This window comes from Hippopotamus amphibius, chromosome X (genome assembly GCF_030028045.1).
Source record: "Hippopotamus amphibius kiboko isolate mHipAmp2 chromosome X, mHipAmp2.hap2, whole genome shotgun sequence".
NCBI lineage: Eukaryota > Metazoa > Chordata > Mammalia > Artiodactyla > Hippopotamidae > Hippopotamus > Hippopotamus amphibius.
In genome coordinates this window covers 53,425,186-53,440,076 of record NC_080203.1, presented here as the reverse complement: position 1 = coordinate 53,440,076, position 14,891 = coordinate 53,425,186, and the positions used below count along the sequence as shown (strand labels likewise).

The window sequence follows — 14,891 nt, the reverse complement described above, 5'->3', positions numbered from 1 at the left end:
GATAACCTTGCTTATAGCACTTACCTTTGAACTCAGACTGAAGAACACATGTCTGTTATGGGAAGGAAGTATTTCAGGAATTTATCTCAATGTTCTAGACTTTTTTCCTCTTTTTATGGGCTTTTGGATTGCCTGCATCCTTGAAATTATTAGTAAAGCCTCATATTACATAAGTGTGCTTATTCATGTAAGGCTGACTTAGTAATCTTATCCTGTGAGTTATCTCAAGGACAAAGAAGCAAACTAAAGGGACATGTTTTGAATTCATTTGGCTAGTCCACTATCTCTTGGGTGGAAAATAATCAAGTAATTACAATATGAGCCTCAAAGATCTGTCACAAGGTGGGCTTGCTGATCTTGTCTGGCCCTTGATGAAACATGTCAAAAATTTTCAAAAAATAAAGAAAAGGCAGAATTATTAGTTTTCATAAAGTCCTTTGTGGCTCGAGATACAGAAACATCATCATCTCCAGGAAAATGTTAATTATGACTGTCCAGATGAAACAAATTTGAAATAGGGTGAATTCTTCCTAGTGATTTCACTAACCTATGCTTTTCCTTAGCATGTGGCAATGAACTAAATCATAAAACTGAAAATATCTGCTCACAGGAGATAATGAAGGCTACGTCACTAAGCTGAGACCATATTTCTATAGTACTAGAGTGTCAGAGATGTTGAGCTCAAAGGGAACAAGAATGTTTGTATAAGGAAATTTGTTCAAATTAGACTTGGGCTACCACCACTGCAACTATATGAACTCACCTGAAGTAAAAAATGCCTCAAATGCAATATCTGGGGAGTATACAATTTGCTAAGGTAAATATTTTTCCCAAGATTTGGTGATTTTATAATGCCAAAGTTATCCTCACACTTACTCATGGAGAGGCTACAACCAAGATTTTTCTCTCTCTGCTATTACTCAAGTATACTGAGCATCTGTTATAGAATTTGGCATTATTAACTGCAAATCTGGAGAAATATAAGATTTCATCTATGCTTTCTTCTATAACTTTCACATTTGATTTCATGAACCACTTAAAATTTCTATAATTGTTTGTAATGAGGAAAAAATAGTTTTATTGTTTTCCCCGTGACTTTTCAGACATCCAAGCTGTAGTAGGTTGATTGGTGACCACCACCCATAAGGCATGCTTTCAGTCTCACCCTTGGAATTTGTGAATATAACCTTATTTGGGAAAAGGATCTTTGCAGATATAATAGAAGTTCTCAAGATAAGTTTATCCTCAATTACCTTGGTGTGCCTAAATTCAATGACCAGTGTTCTTATAAGAAAAAAATGGGGGGTGAGAACAGACACATACAATGGAAAGAGGATGTGAAGATGGAGGCAGAGCTAGGAATGATGGGTCTAAAAGCCAAAGAACATAAAGGATTGCCAAACACTACCAAAATCTAGAAAAGGCAAGGAACAAAGTATCCCTTAGAGCATTTTGAGGAAATGTAGGCCTGCCAACACATTGATTCCAAACTTCTAGTGTCTAGAACTGTGAGAGAATAAATTTCTGTTATTTCAGGCCACCAAGTTTGTCATACATTTTTACAGAAGCCCTAGGAAAATATAAAACGACAAATAAATTTGATAATTTCCAGAAACAAAAAACATCAAATTTGACCCAAGTAGGAAAAAGAATCTTAATAGAGAAAGTGACGAGGATAGAAAATACAGAACTTTCCCATAAGAAGGTATGTGGCTTAGATGATTTCAGAGTGTTCATTCTATGAACCTCTAGAGTGTAAATAATCCAATTCTACTTAAAATATTTCAGAGCATAGAAAAAGAGTGAAAATGTCCAAATTCAACTTTCAATTGTATTTAATCTTTGAAGTTTTATTTCTTTTTGGAAATTTTATGAGTTTTTTTAAGTGGATTTTTTAAGAACTTTTATTGAGATACAGTTAACAGACAATAAACTGCATATATTTAGGGTGTACAATTTGGTATCCCAATCTCCCAATTCATTCCCTTCCAACCCTCCCCACTTTCCCCACTTGGTGTCCATATGTTTGTTCTCTACATCTGTGTCTCTATTTCTGCCTTGCATTTCCTCTTTCATGGCTGTTAACATTTGCCTTATGTATTGAGGTGCTCCTATATTGGGTATGTATATATTTATAATTGTTATCTCCTCTTCTTGGATTGATCCCTTGATCTTTCTGTAATGTCCTTTCTGGTCTCTTGTAACATTTTTTATTTTAAAGTCTATTTTATCTGATATGAGTATTGCTACTCCAGCTTTCTTTTGATTTCCATTTGCATGGAATATCTTTTTCCATCCCCTCACCTTCCATCTGTATGTGCCCGTAGGTCTGAAGTGGGTCTCTTGCAGACAGCATATATATGGGTCTTGGTTTTGTATCCATTCAGCCAGTCTGTGTCTTTTGGTTGGTGCATTTCGTCCATTTATATTTAAGGTAATTATCAATATGTATGTTCCTATTTCCATTTTCTTAATTGTTTTGTTTTTGTTTCTGTAGGTCCTTTTCTTCTTTTATGTTTCCCACTTAGAGAAGTTCCTTTAGCATTTGTTGTAGGGCTGGTTTGGTGGTGCTGAATTCTCTTAGCTGTTGCTTGTCTGGAAAGCTTTTGATTTCTCCATCAAATCTGAATGAGATCCTTGCTGGGTAGAGTATTCTTGGTTGTAGGTTCTTCCCTTTCATCACTTTAAATATATCATGACACTCCCTTCTGGTTTGCAGAGTTTCTGCTGAGAAATCAGCTGTTAATCTGATGGGAGTTCCCTTGTATGTTATTTGTTGTTTTTCCCTTGTTGCTTTTGATAACATTTCTCTGTCTTTAATTTTTGTCAACTTGACTACTATATGTCTTGGTATGTTCCTCCTTGGGTTTATCCTGCCTGGGACTCTCTGCACTTCCTGGACATGGATAGCTATTTCCTTTCCCATGTTAGGGAAGATTTCAACTATAATCTCTTCCAATATTTTCTCGGGTCCTTTCTCTCTCTCTTCGCCTTCTGGGACCCCTATAATGTGATTGGTGTTGCATTTAACACTGTCCCAGAGGTCTCTTAGGCTGTCTTCAGTTCTTTTCATTCTTTTTTCTTTATTCTTTTCTGCATCAGTGATGATCACCATTCTGTCTTCCAGGTCACTTATTCGCCCTTCTGCCTCAGTTAATCTGCTATTGGTTCCTTCTAGTGTATTTTTTATTTCAGTTACTGTGTTGCATATCTCTGTTTGTTTGCTCTTTAATTCTTCTAGGTCTTTGGTAAACTTTTCAATCTTTGCATCTAGTCTTTTTTCAAAGTCCTGGATCATCTTCACTGTCATTATTCTGAATTCTTTTTCTGTAAGGGTGCCTATCTCCTCTTCATTTAGTTGTTTTTCTGGGGCTTTATCCTGTCCCTTCATCTGGTACAAAGTCCTCTGCTTTTTCATTTTCTCTATCTTTCTGTGGCTGTGGTTTTCAGTTCCACAAGATGAAATACTGCTGATACTACTTGATACTGCTGTCTGCCCTCTTGTGGAGGAAGCTATCTCGAGTTTATTTTTTTAATTTGTGTTTATTTCTATAATGTTGGTTTTGTTCTTATTGTTATTGCTATTGTTTTTACACAATTTATTGAAATGTCTTAATAATCTATGTAATCTCATTATGGATACTCTAACAGTTTTATTGAATGACATGGCTAAACATATTTTGAAATAAAATATAGATCAGGAAATTATTTATTTAGCTTTGTAGTAAATTTAATTAATGCATCAATCTGACTCATTTCAGTGACAAATAGTGGCAAAATCTAAATTAACATCCAGTGGTTCTAGTGAGTAATGGTTGATATTGGGGATGGGGCTCATGAGGGGAAAACAGAAATATCTGTTATGCTGCTAGTAATGTTTTCCAAGGATGGATGGATGGATAACCATACCTCAGATTCACCTGCAGAATAATTGTTAACCTTAATGTGTTAGGACAAAAAGCTAGGGCACATGTCTGTCTATAAACATAAAAGAAAATGACTTAGTGGCATAAAATCAATATTATGCTAAAATAATATCCGTCAGGTCAGGCTAGTAAAAACCAGTTGCTGATGGAGATGTGGATCACCAGGAAATCATATACTTCTTGTAGAAAGAAAATTTGGTAAAGCTTAATTAAATTGTGTATACATATATTCTAACCTAGGTGTGTATGTCCATTATCTTGACACAAGCATCCTTCCTCCCCAACCTGCTACCCAGGCTCACCTTTGTAAGAAAGGCAGCTCAGGTTGATGAAATAAGTGATGGTTTCAGAATTTTTACATTGTCATGCGCTCTGGCTGTAGAAAAGACAAATACATCATTTTTTGACATAATCTCTTTGCTTTTCAATACACTTTGTCCATCTGTCAACAAGCTTGTGTATTCCCTCACTAAATAATGTTTTAGGCTGAGCTGAGAGCCATGAATGCACCGCTGTCTTCACTTCATCAGAAGTGAATCTTCGTCCTCATAGGGCTGCTTTCAGGGGACCAAACAGGTGAAAGTCTGATGGAGCAAGATCAGGACCATAGGGAGGATGCTTTAACACCTCAAAACCAAGTCATCCATGACAGACTTAGGTTTCAAAAATTTTGTTCGAGATGGGTACCAAAACAATTCATGGAAGAGCATAAACAGAAGTGTTTGGATATCTGCAAAAAAATTTGGACAGATACTCTAAGGAAAGTGAAAGTTTATTAAAGAGAATCATTACTGGTGATGAGAAATGGATTCATCATTATGAGCCTGAGAGTAAATGGCAGCACATGGAATGGAAACATCTTCAATTGCGGACGAAGAAAATGTTCAAAAGTCAACCATCAGCTGGAAAATTGATGCTTACAGTTTTCTGGGATTCTCAAGGGCCAGTATTGGAACATTATCAAGAAAAAGTTCAACAATCAGCAGTGCTCATTACAGTGAGATGCCTATTGAAGAGCTGAAACCTAAACTTTGGATTAAATGCAGAGGACTGCTATCCAAGGGCGTTGTGGTCTTGCATGACAATGCACGTCTGCACACTTCTGTCCACACTGATGGCACTCTGCAAAAACTTCATTTTGAGGTGTTAAAGCATCCTCTCTATGGTCCTGATCTTGCTCCATCGGACTTTCACCTGTTTGGTCCCCTGAAAGCTGCCCTATGAGGACAAAGAGTCACTTCTGAAGAAGTGAGGACAGCAGTGCATTCGTGGCTTACAGCTCAGCCTAAAATATTTTTTAGTGAGGGAATACAAAAGCTTGTTGACAGATGGACAAAATGTTTTGGAAAGCAAAGAGATTATGTCAAAAAATGATGTATTTGTCTCTTCTAAAAGTTATTTAAAATAAATTCTATAGCCAGAGTGCAGATAACTTTTGATCACCCTCATATTTTAATGAGATATGTTTAAAAGTTTTAGACATTGGAAAGTTTGTCCAATAAATGAAATTTCAAAGACAGGTCCTGAGTGGAAATTAGGCACTACATTAGTAATTACTGCACACATACAGAATTGAGTACTTCACTTTCACTGTAATGTATTTTGGAAGATTTAAGGAGAAATGTATTGGAGTTGAAGTGTAAGAAATATACATAGATCCAGAAGCTGGGTTACTTTAGAGATAATTTTTATGACATCTTTCAGGAAGCTTCCTGGAACAATTTCTGGTTTTGGGTCATTGTTTGCATCTCCAAGGGTGAGTCTTAGGGTCCACTTAATGTTCCAAGCTGGGAAAATCTTCGGAGTTGTTCATGTCGGGGATATTTTGAATGATGTTTGCAGTACAGGGAACATCTTTTCCTGCAAAACTCTTGGATGGGGTAGAGAATAATTTACACAGAATGACCTTCTTCATATGCTTCTTCTGTAACTCAAGCTTTGGAACAACAGCCAGAAAATGTTCCTCAAGACTGAGGATATAATCAATTGCTTTTGTGACTTTACTAGGGAGTCCAGTCACAGTGACAATGTTTATATCTTAGACTCCTTTAGGAGGGAAAGAGATGTCAACCTGCAATTGATTCATGATTTTATGAATGGCTTTTCCATGGGATCCAATAATGTGGCCATAAACACAATTGTTTAGTGAAATGTGCTTAGCAACTGTTTGTTCAAACTCATGTACCATTTTCATTATTGTATCCTGGGCAGCTATGGTGTTGTTTTTATATCCAATTATTATAATTTGGTCTTGTATCTCATTGCTCCTTCTACTTGGAAAATGGATAGTAACTTTATACTCTAATCAAATCTCAACAATAACTAACCCCTTCAGACCAATGATCTTGGGGTAGTATTTGGGGTCTACTGTGAACTTGAGTTTCAAATTTCTTAGTGATCGATCTTCTATTTCAGTTTGTAAAGCCTCGATTTCTTCTTGTACTCTAGCCTTTGCTTGTTCTACATTTGCAGCAAGGCCAGTGATGGAAATGATATCAGACTCTACTCCAGGTGCTGGTATCTGTATATTGACTCCAAAATCATCCATTATCTTGTGTATCCCACGTCCTTTCTGACCAGTGATGTAACGATGTAAATCAAAGGGCACATCTACTTCAGCAGTGACAGGAATTAAAGCCTTAAGGGCTTTCATGGCTGCTTCGCACTTTTCCTTTTGGCCTGTGATAAATATGGTGTCACATTTTGTTAGGGAAATAGAAGCAGCTCCTGTAGTGCTCTTTTCCCCTTCTTCCTTATTTTCTAGAACAGCTGGCTCTTTATTAGTAAGTGGGATATCTTCTCTATCCGGGAATTTGATTTAAACATTATAATCTCCAGCAATTTGTCTCTTTCAAGAACACATTGGTATCATAAAAAAAGATGGACCTTCTGGGAATAACACATTCTGTTGTCAGTTCATTGTCCAAGTCCCCAATAATCTCTTGAACATATTTCTTAGCTGCTTTCACACAAGGCTTTGCTCATTGATTGTGACTTTGTTACTCTGTTTTCCTGAACATGAAAAGCTAATAATCACACCACCATACTCCTCAGACATCTCCTGTAACACCTGGGCCCTTTGCATAAAAAGCACTGGCAGTACATGGGGTTTATCAGTATGTTGTCCTCTACCACATTACATAGATTTGCAACTATAGCCTTGCAGAGACCAGCTCGGTGACTCACGGTGAGTGACGGGTGCCGCAAGCTTAAAGAAAACACAGACACAGATTTAAGAGAAAGATGGGACCGGGGGACTCAAGACCTCTAGGATCAAGAGCCTTGCTGATTGATCCCACGTTGCTTTTATTGAGTTCTTGGCATAGCCTAAGGGTCTAACACTTCCAGTTTAGTCCCATAAACAAGGCTATCTTTGAAATAAACAAACAAAGGCCTCACATGACTGGGGCAATGATCTTTGCCTCCTGGGTCCGATTTGAGCAGGGTGTGGATCTGAGCTGGGTGAGGATTTGAGCTGGGCATGGATTGCAAAGCAGCCCTGGGGGCAGGAGACCTCTCTCAGAAGGAGTAAGGGTCTGTGCCCCACCCCTGTTGGCCCCTCTGCGACTGTGCCTGTCTTAGGTTGTTCCTCCCCTGAGGAATCTTACCCATCTCTGGCTAACCAGCCAACCTCCAGGGCCAAACAGGGTGATATGAGGAATGCAGTGAGAAAGGGGCTGCACTCCCAGAGAGGGTCAATATTCTGTTTCCACGGTAGCCTATGCCCCCATGGTCTTCCATGCCCAGCACCCTTAGTTCCTCCACTGCTCAAGCAGGACATTCTGCCTCCAGTCACTCGGCCCACATACTTTAATTACTTTTAGTAACATTTTCAAGGTTTCAGAAAGACTTCTGAATGTCTTCCCACATAGCCTCTAGTTTCTTTTGTGCACCTTTGACAGCCTGCTGTGTCCCTATGATAGTTAACAATTCTTGATCCTTGTCCTCAGGGATAGGGAAAATGACACATGCTCTAGTCTCTTCACAGACTTTGGGAACATTGCCACCATTTTTACTAATAAGGAATTTATGATACTCTGGTTTGACATGCAGGACCGCAGAATAACTCTTGTTTTGCACTTCTTCTACTAGTTGCAGCAGCTTTTTCTTGGCTTTCTCAACATTTTGGTCAGGTCCCTTAATAATGACACTTTGAAGTCCTGAGTTGTTTTTTTGGAAAGTGGATATGGATACTTCCACATTCTTCCATGACTGCACCAATCAAACAGTCTTTAGAGTCACTAAGGGATTTGTGCAGATTGGAAGGAACAGAAATTTCTACTTCTGAAATGTTGGCAATATGTTTCTGAATTGAAAGAATCAAATCACAAGCCACTTCACATTTTGCTGGCTTTCCACTAATGACAATATTTTCTGAGTTGCTACTTGCTGATGGAAGAATAATTTTGGTGTTGCTTGCTGCACAGATTTTTTTGATGTTTGCACCTCCTTTTCCAATGATATTTTTGTGAAGCCTTTTGAAGATGGGAATAGTTATGGAATAACTACTTGTTACAATGTCTGTCAAGACATTCTCCAAATATTGTGTGCATTTTTTCTAATTCATTTCTTGGTCCTCTAAGTTGGACGATGTCATTTTTTTGTGCTGGGTCAGGAAAAGTAATTACAACCTCTGGAAATTTCTTATGGATGTCACATATCCGTTCACTTTTCTGCTCAATGATTGTGTGGTGAAATTTTTGCTCAATGATTAAGTCCCTGTGCTCATTTTCTAAGTGAGAAACAAGTTCAAGAAGTTCTTTCTTGGCCTGTTGGACACTCTGAGATTCCCCTTTAATTCTGATCAAGTTATTCTTTTCATTTTCAGGTGAGATTAGCACAGAAATCTTGTTCCTTTCTTTAATTCCATTTATGATAACAGCTTTCTTCCCTATCAGGTGTTTGTGAAACTTATAGTCAACATTAATCTCTGCATAATACATCCTGTTAATTAGATCTTTTACTATAACCTCAGTTTGCTCTTGAAAATAATTAACATCTTCTGTTGGTCCGTCTATTGTGATTTTATCTTCTCCAGAAAACTTTATGTGAACTTTTGGCATGTTCCGAGTAATTGTGGATATATTACAACCTTTCTTACTAATAACAAATCTGTGAAGCCAGGAAGGTATAGAGATAGAGGAAACAGTGTAAACTTTGGTCTTCGAGTAGGCTTCAGTAAATGCCTTCCTTATACTTTCAAGCTTACATTGATATGTCACAGAATCTGACATGCTCTGTGAGGGTGAGATCTCTATTGAATCTCCAGTTCTTTCCAGGATCTCCTGGATGGAATTGTTTTGGGGACCTATTGTACACTTGTGCTGCAATTTCATTTCCACATCTCTTGATGTGGTTTTCTCTGTAGTATTCTCAAAAATCTTCTTTACACAAGCCTGATCCTGATCTAGTTGTTGCTTTTTTCCAGGAAAGCTTATTTGTGTCTGATTGGCACTAGATGCTGAAACGTAGATGTGTGCCTCCATTTCTTGTATGATTTTGTCAAAAATTTTATTGCACAGTCCAACAGTGAAAGGATGAAATGCCTTTCTTACATCTAAACTTTCTTCAGCACACTTGTCTTGCTCAGTAGACATAAATAAGACTTCATGTGAAGCTTTTTCATGACTTCTTTGGTGTCAACAATATTGATCCAGGTGTTGTGGTTTACTGGGCATAAAGTCTTAATGTTGGTTGCAGCTTTTTGTTCTAGGTTTTGTAGTTTTTTGTTTGTTTGTTTGTTTGTTTGTTTGTTTGTTTTTTCCAGTCTTGCCTACAAAAAAGCAAAGATGTCCATTGGGAATGGAAGCTGTAGTTAAACCTTGTTTCTTAAAACATGAAAAAAATCTCCTTCTGAGCTTTCATGACAGTTTCTGACTTACCAGAGACTACAATGCAGAGGCCTTGGTTTTTGACGAAAGTTATTTCTAGGTTGGCCCCAGTTCTTTGCATGATGTCTAGATAGAATTTTGCTTGTGTACCTTCTTCAAACTGATTCACATATTTTTTCTCCTCCAGAGGCACATAAAAAACTTGAGTGATGACTGAGGGCATGATAAGTTGACTATTATTGCTCAAGGATGCAGCAGGTTCCTGAACATTTTCCAACCAACTTGTTTTCTCTAGGAGTTCAGTGAATTTATCTTTTGAGGTTGGAGTGCCAAGATCCTCTTCTGAATTTAAAGCAGTAACATCATTGTCTTTTTGAATGTACCTACTTCGGTGCTTAGTTAAATTTTCTTTGGAATTCATAGTTGATTTTTAACTATTTAGATGTGTTGAAGCTAAATAGTCAGTAGCCAGAAAATTCTCCCTCTAGGTGCCTTTGTGCATATTACTGTGTAGGAAAAATAAATATTTAAAGATGTAATTCCTTTCCAAATTAATCTATAAACTCACATCAATAAAAATTGAAATTTAATATTTATACAACCTGACAAAAATGTCCAAGTTTCATCTATTCTACTGTTATGAGAGTACCAAGATAAAGCTCAAATTATAGGGACTGTGAGGAAACAGCCACCATTTTGTTAAAGAAGAGAAATATATCTTTTGATTATTCTTATCAGAGTTATGTCAAACCTCATTTTGCCTAAGCCAGTGCCATTATTTTTTGACCCTTAACACTATTGGCTGCAAATTATTTTTGGAAAATTATAATTCTCTAGTCTTCAATAATATCATATTTACAGGGTTTCCTATTTTTCTTGTTTTTGAAGAATAATTTATATACTGTGAAATTCACATAGTCTATGCTTGCAATGTAATGATTTTTAGTTAATTTACGGTGCTATACAACCATCACAACAACCCAGGTTTAGAATCTTTTCATCACCCCTAAGGGCTTCCTCATGCTCACTTGAAGGTAATTCTGTTTCCACACCAAGGCAAAACTAATTTATTTTTCCTCTATAAACTTGCCTTTTCTGGACAAGTAACTAAAAAAAAGTCAAACAGTATTAGGGATCTTCTACACCTTGATTCTTTGTCTTTACATAATGCTTTTCAGATTCCACCACATTGTAGCATATACCAGGAGTATATTCCTTTTAATTGCTCAATGATGCTTCAATTCTATATAGTTTTACCTTAATGACTATTCTAACTCAATCTTCTTCCCTGTCTCCAAGACCTCCACTGGGAGTTTATATACCCAATTGTTACAGGATGCTCTTTTGAACTCCTTTCTTTGTCTATATTTTTTCCACATGTGATATCATTTAGATTCATAACATTTAATATCATTTACAGACTGATGATCCTCAAATCTGATACTTCAACCCTGAGATGCAATGTGTATATGCATAAACCTTCTTCATATCATCACTTGAATGTCTAATAGTCTTTTCAAATGTAATATATCAAGTGAAATCTTGATTTTTTTCCCCAGACTTTCTCCTCTTGTAATATTCTGAAACTCAGAAAATGTCACTTGGCTTTTCTCCAATTTTCAGGCCAAGTATTTGGTGTCATCTTTGGTGTCTCACTTTCTCTCACATTACACATGTAAAGGAGGAGCATTCCTGTTAATTTAAGCTTGACCTTTTCTCATAATTTCCAATCTACACTCCTAGTTTCAGCCAGCATGTCAATACTATAACAAGCATTGAATTGCTATGCCACTCCTACTTTTGGCTTCTTATGACCTATTTTCTACAAAACATTCAAGTAAGTGGTGATGTCAGCATCATTGTGGTATAAAACATTCTTCCTTTTTGTCTCCCCTTTTAAAAAATGAATTAAACAACCATCCATAAACAAAAACACCTTTGGGAGAGTTGTGGTATCCAGCACAATATACCAAGGGACATGGGAGGAGACTCACTCACCTGTGCATCTGGTCAGAGGTAGACAGATATCAGTTTGGGCTGTGGAACTAGAAGAGCCAGCAAACCTGTCCCAACTCCTCTTGCCACAGTCAAGAAAATAACATGGAGAGTGCTGACCTGGCCAGATGCCCACACATGAGAGAGTTTGCAAAAGTCCAGGTTTCTTGAGGTGGAAATTCCAACATGTCACTGGAGAAAAAAAAAATACATGTTTGGTTACAGTGGAGATAGTATAAAGAATTTTCCCCAGTGCCACCCTCCCCCAAGGCAACACTGCCCAAGGATGAAATATCTGGCAGCTGTAACCTATCCTGTGAGAAAAAAAGAGCAGTAGCACAGGATGCTGCTGGAGAAACTCATTTCTTTCCAGCGGGACTCAGCGTACTAAGGCAGAACCTCCATAATTGGGAGGAGGGAAGAGATTGGGAAAAAGTCAATGAATATCAAAGTGCATTAAACTGACATGGTTCCTGCTGACTGTGTTCAGAGCTTTAGCAGGAAGTCCACCGAGGAGACTCTGGGAGTACCTCACCTGAAGATCTCCTCAACAGGTCTGCAGGCATCCCTAATACTGCAAATACTGAACTCATATCTCTTGCCACTCTGCGACCAGAGCCTTGTGCACACTCCCATGTGCAATGGTGAAAGCAAATCTGGTAAAAAGCACTATCAGAGAAACAGACCAGGATTGTGGGCAAGAGAGAAACCACAAACTTGAGCTATAGCACCACTTTCTGGAAAAAAGAGAGGTTTCTCAGGAACATGAAAAGGACACATATCATCACCAAAAGATAACAATAAATCTCCAATAACTGATCTCAATGGCAGATTTTTTCAATTTAGCTGATAAAGAATTCAAAATAGCTGTTTTTTTACTTTTTTAATTTTTATTTTAAGCTCTTTATTGGAATATAATTGCTTTACACTCTTGTACCAGCTTTTGAGGTATACCAAAGTGAATCAGCTGTATGTATACATATATCCCCAATTGACCTCCCTCCCGTGACACCCTCCCACCCTCCCTGACCTGGCCCTCTAAGGCATCACCTATCATCGAGTTGATCTGCCTTTGTTATACAGCAACGTCCCACTAGCTATCTATTTTACAGTTAGTGGTGTCTATATGTCTGTGCTAATCTCTCACTTCATCCCAGCTTCCTCTTCACCCCCTGACCCCCCAACTCTGTGTCCTCCAGTCCATTTTATGCATCTGCATCCTTATTCTTGCCCTGTAACGGGGTTCATCAGCACATTTTCTTTTTCTTTTCTTTTTTTTTTTTTTAAGATTCTGTATATATGAGTTTGCACACAGTATTTGTTTTTCACTTTCTGGCTTACCTCACTCTGTGTGACACACTCTAGGTCTATGCACCTCATTACATATAGTTCTATTTCATTCCCTTTTATGGCTGAGTAAGATTCCATTGTATATATGTGCCACATCTTCTTTATCCATGCATCTGTTGATGAACATTGTGGTTGCTTCCATGTCCTGGCTATTGTAAATTGTGCTGCAATGAACATTGTGGTACATGTTTACTTTTGGATTATGGCTTTCTCTGAGTATATGCCCAGGAGTGGGATTACTGAATCATGTGGTAGTTCTATTTTTAGATTTTTAAGGAACCTCCAAACTGTTTTCCATAGTGGCTGTACCAGCTTACAGTCCCACCAACAGTGCAGGAGAGTTCCCTTTTCTCCACAGCCAATCCAACATTTATTGTTTCTAGATTTTTTGATGATGGCCATTCTGACCGGAGTGAGGTGACCCCTCATTGTGGCTTTGACTTGCATTTCTCTAATGATTAGTGTTGTTGAGCATATTTTCATGTGTTTGTTGGCCATCTGCATGTCTTCTTTGGAGAAATGTCTATTTAGGTCTTCTGCCCATTAGTGGTTTGGGTTATTTGCATTTTTGGTATGAAGCTGCATGAGCTGCTTGTATTTTTTGGAGATTAATCCTTTGTCCGTTGCTTCGTTGGCAAGCATTTTCTCCCATTCTGAGTGTTGTCTTCTTGTCTTCTTTATGGTTTCTTTCCTTGTGCAAAAGATTTTAAGTTTCATTAGGTCTCATTTGTTTATTCTTGATTTTATTTCCATGATTGTAGGAGGTGGGTCAAAAAGGATCTTGCTTTGATGTATGTCATAGAGTGTGCTGCCTATGTTTTCCTCTAAGATTTTTATAGTTTCTGCCCTTACATTTAAGTCTTTAATCCAATTTGAGTTAATTTTTGTGTATGGTGGTAGGAAGTGTTCTAATTTCATTCTTTTACATGTAGCTGTCCAGTTTTTCCAAAACCACTTATGGAACAGGCTGTCTTTTCCCATTGTATATTCTTGCCTCCTTTGTCAAAGAAAAGTTGCCCATGTGCTTGGGTTTAACTCTGAGTTCTCTATTCTGTTCCATTGATGTTCCTTTCTATTTTTGTGCCAGTACCATACTGTCTTGATCACTGTGGACTGATTCTAACCACTCCATTTTTCCTTCTCAAGATTGCTTTGGCTATTCAGAGTCTTTTGTGTTTCCACACAAATCATAAGATTCCTTGTGCTAATTCTGTGAAAAATGCCTTGGTAATTTGATAGGGATTGCATTGAATATGTACATTGCTTTGGGTAGAACAGTCATTTTCACAATGTTGATTCTTTCAATCCAAGAACATGGTATGTCCCTCCATCTGTTTGTATCGCCTTTGATTTTTTTCATCAGTGTCTTGTAGTTTTCTGCATACAGATCTTCTGCCTCCTTAGGCAGGTATATTCCTAGGTGTTTTATTCTTTGTGTTGTAATGGTAAATGGGAGAGTTTCCTTAATTTCTCTTTCTGATCTTTCATTGTTAATGTATAGGAATGCAAGAGATTTCTGCACATTAATTTTGCATAGTGCTGCTTTACTAAATTCATCGATTAGTGCTAGCAGTTTTCTGGTAGTCCCTAGGATTTTCTATGTATAATATCATGTCATCTACAAAGAGTGACAATTTTACTTTTTCATTTCCAATTTGGAATCCTTTTATTTCATTTTCTTCTCTGATGGCTGTGGCTAAAACTTCCAAAACTATGTTGAATAATAATGGTGAGAGTGGGCACCCTTGTCTTGTTTCTTTTCTTAGAGGGATTTCTTTCAGTTTTTCAC

At 37.5% G+C, this 14,891-nt stretch overlaps 1 pseudogene; it reads right to left on the bottom strand.

Annotated features, from left to right (window-relative positions):
* Nucleotides 1-5,700: 5,700 nt before the first annotated feature.
* Nucleotides 5,701-9,523, bottom strand: LOC130841443 (vigilin-like; annotated as a pseudogene).
* Nucleotides 9,524-14,891: the final 5,368 nt, after the last annotated feature.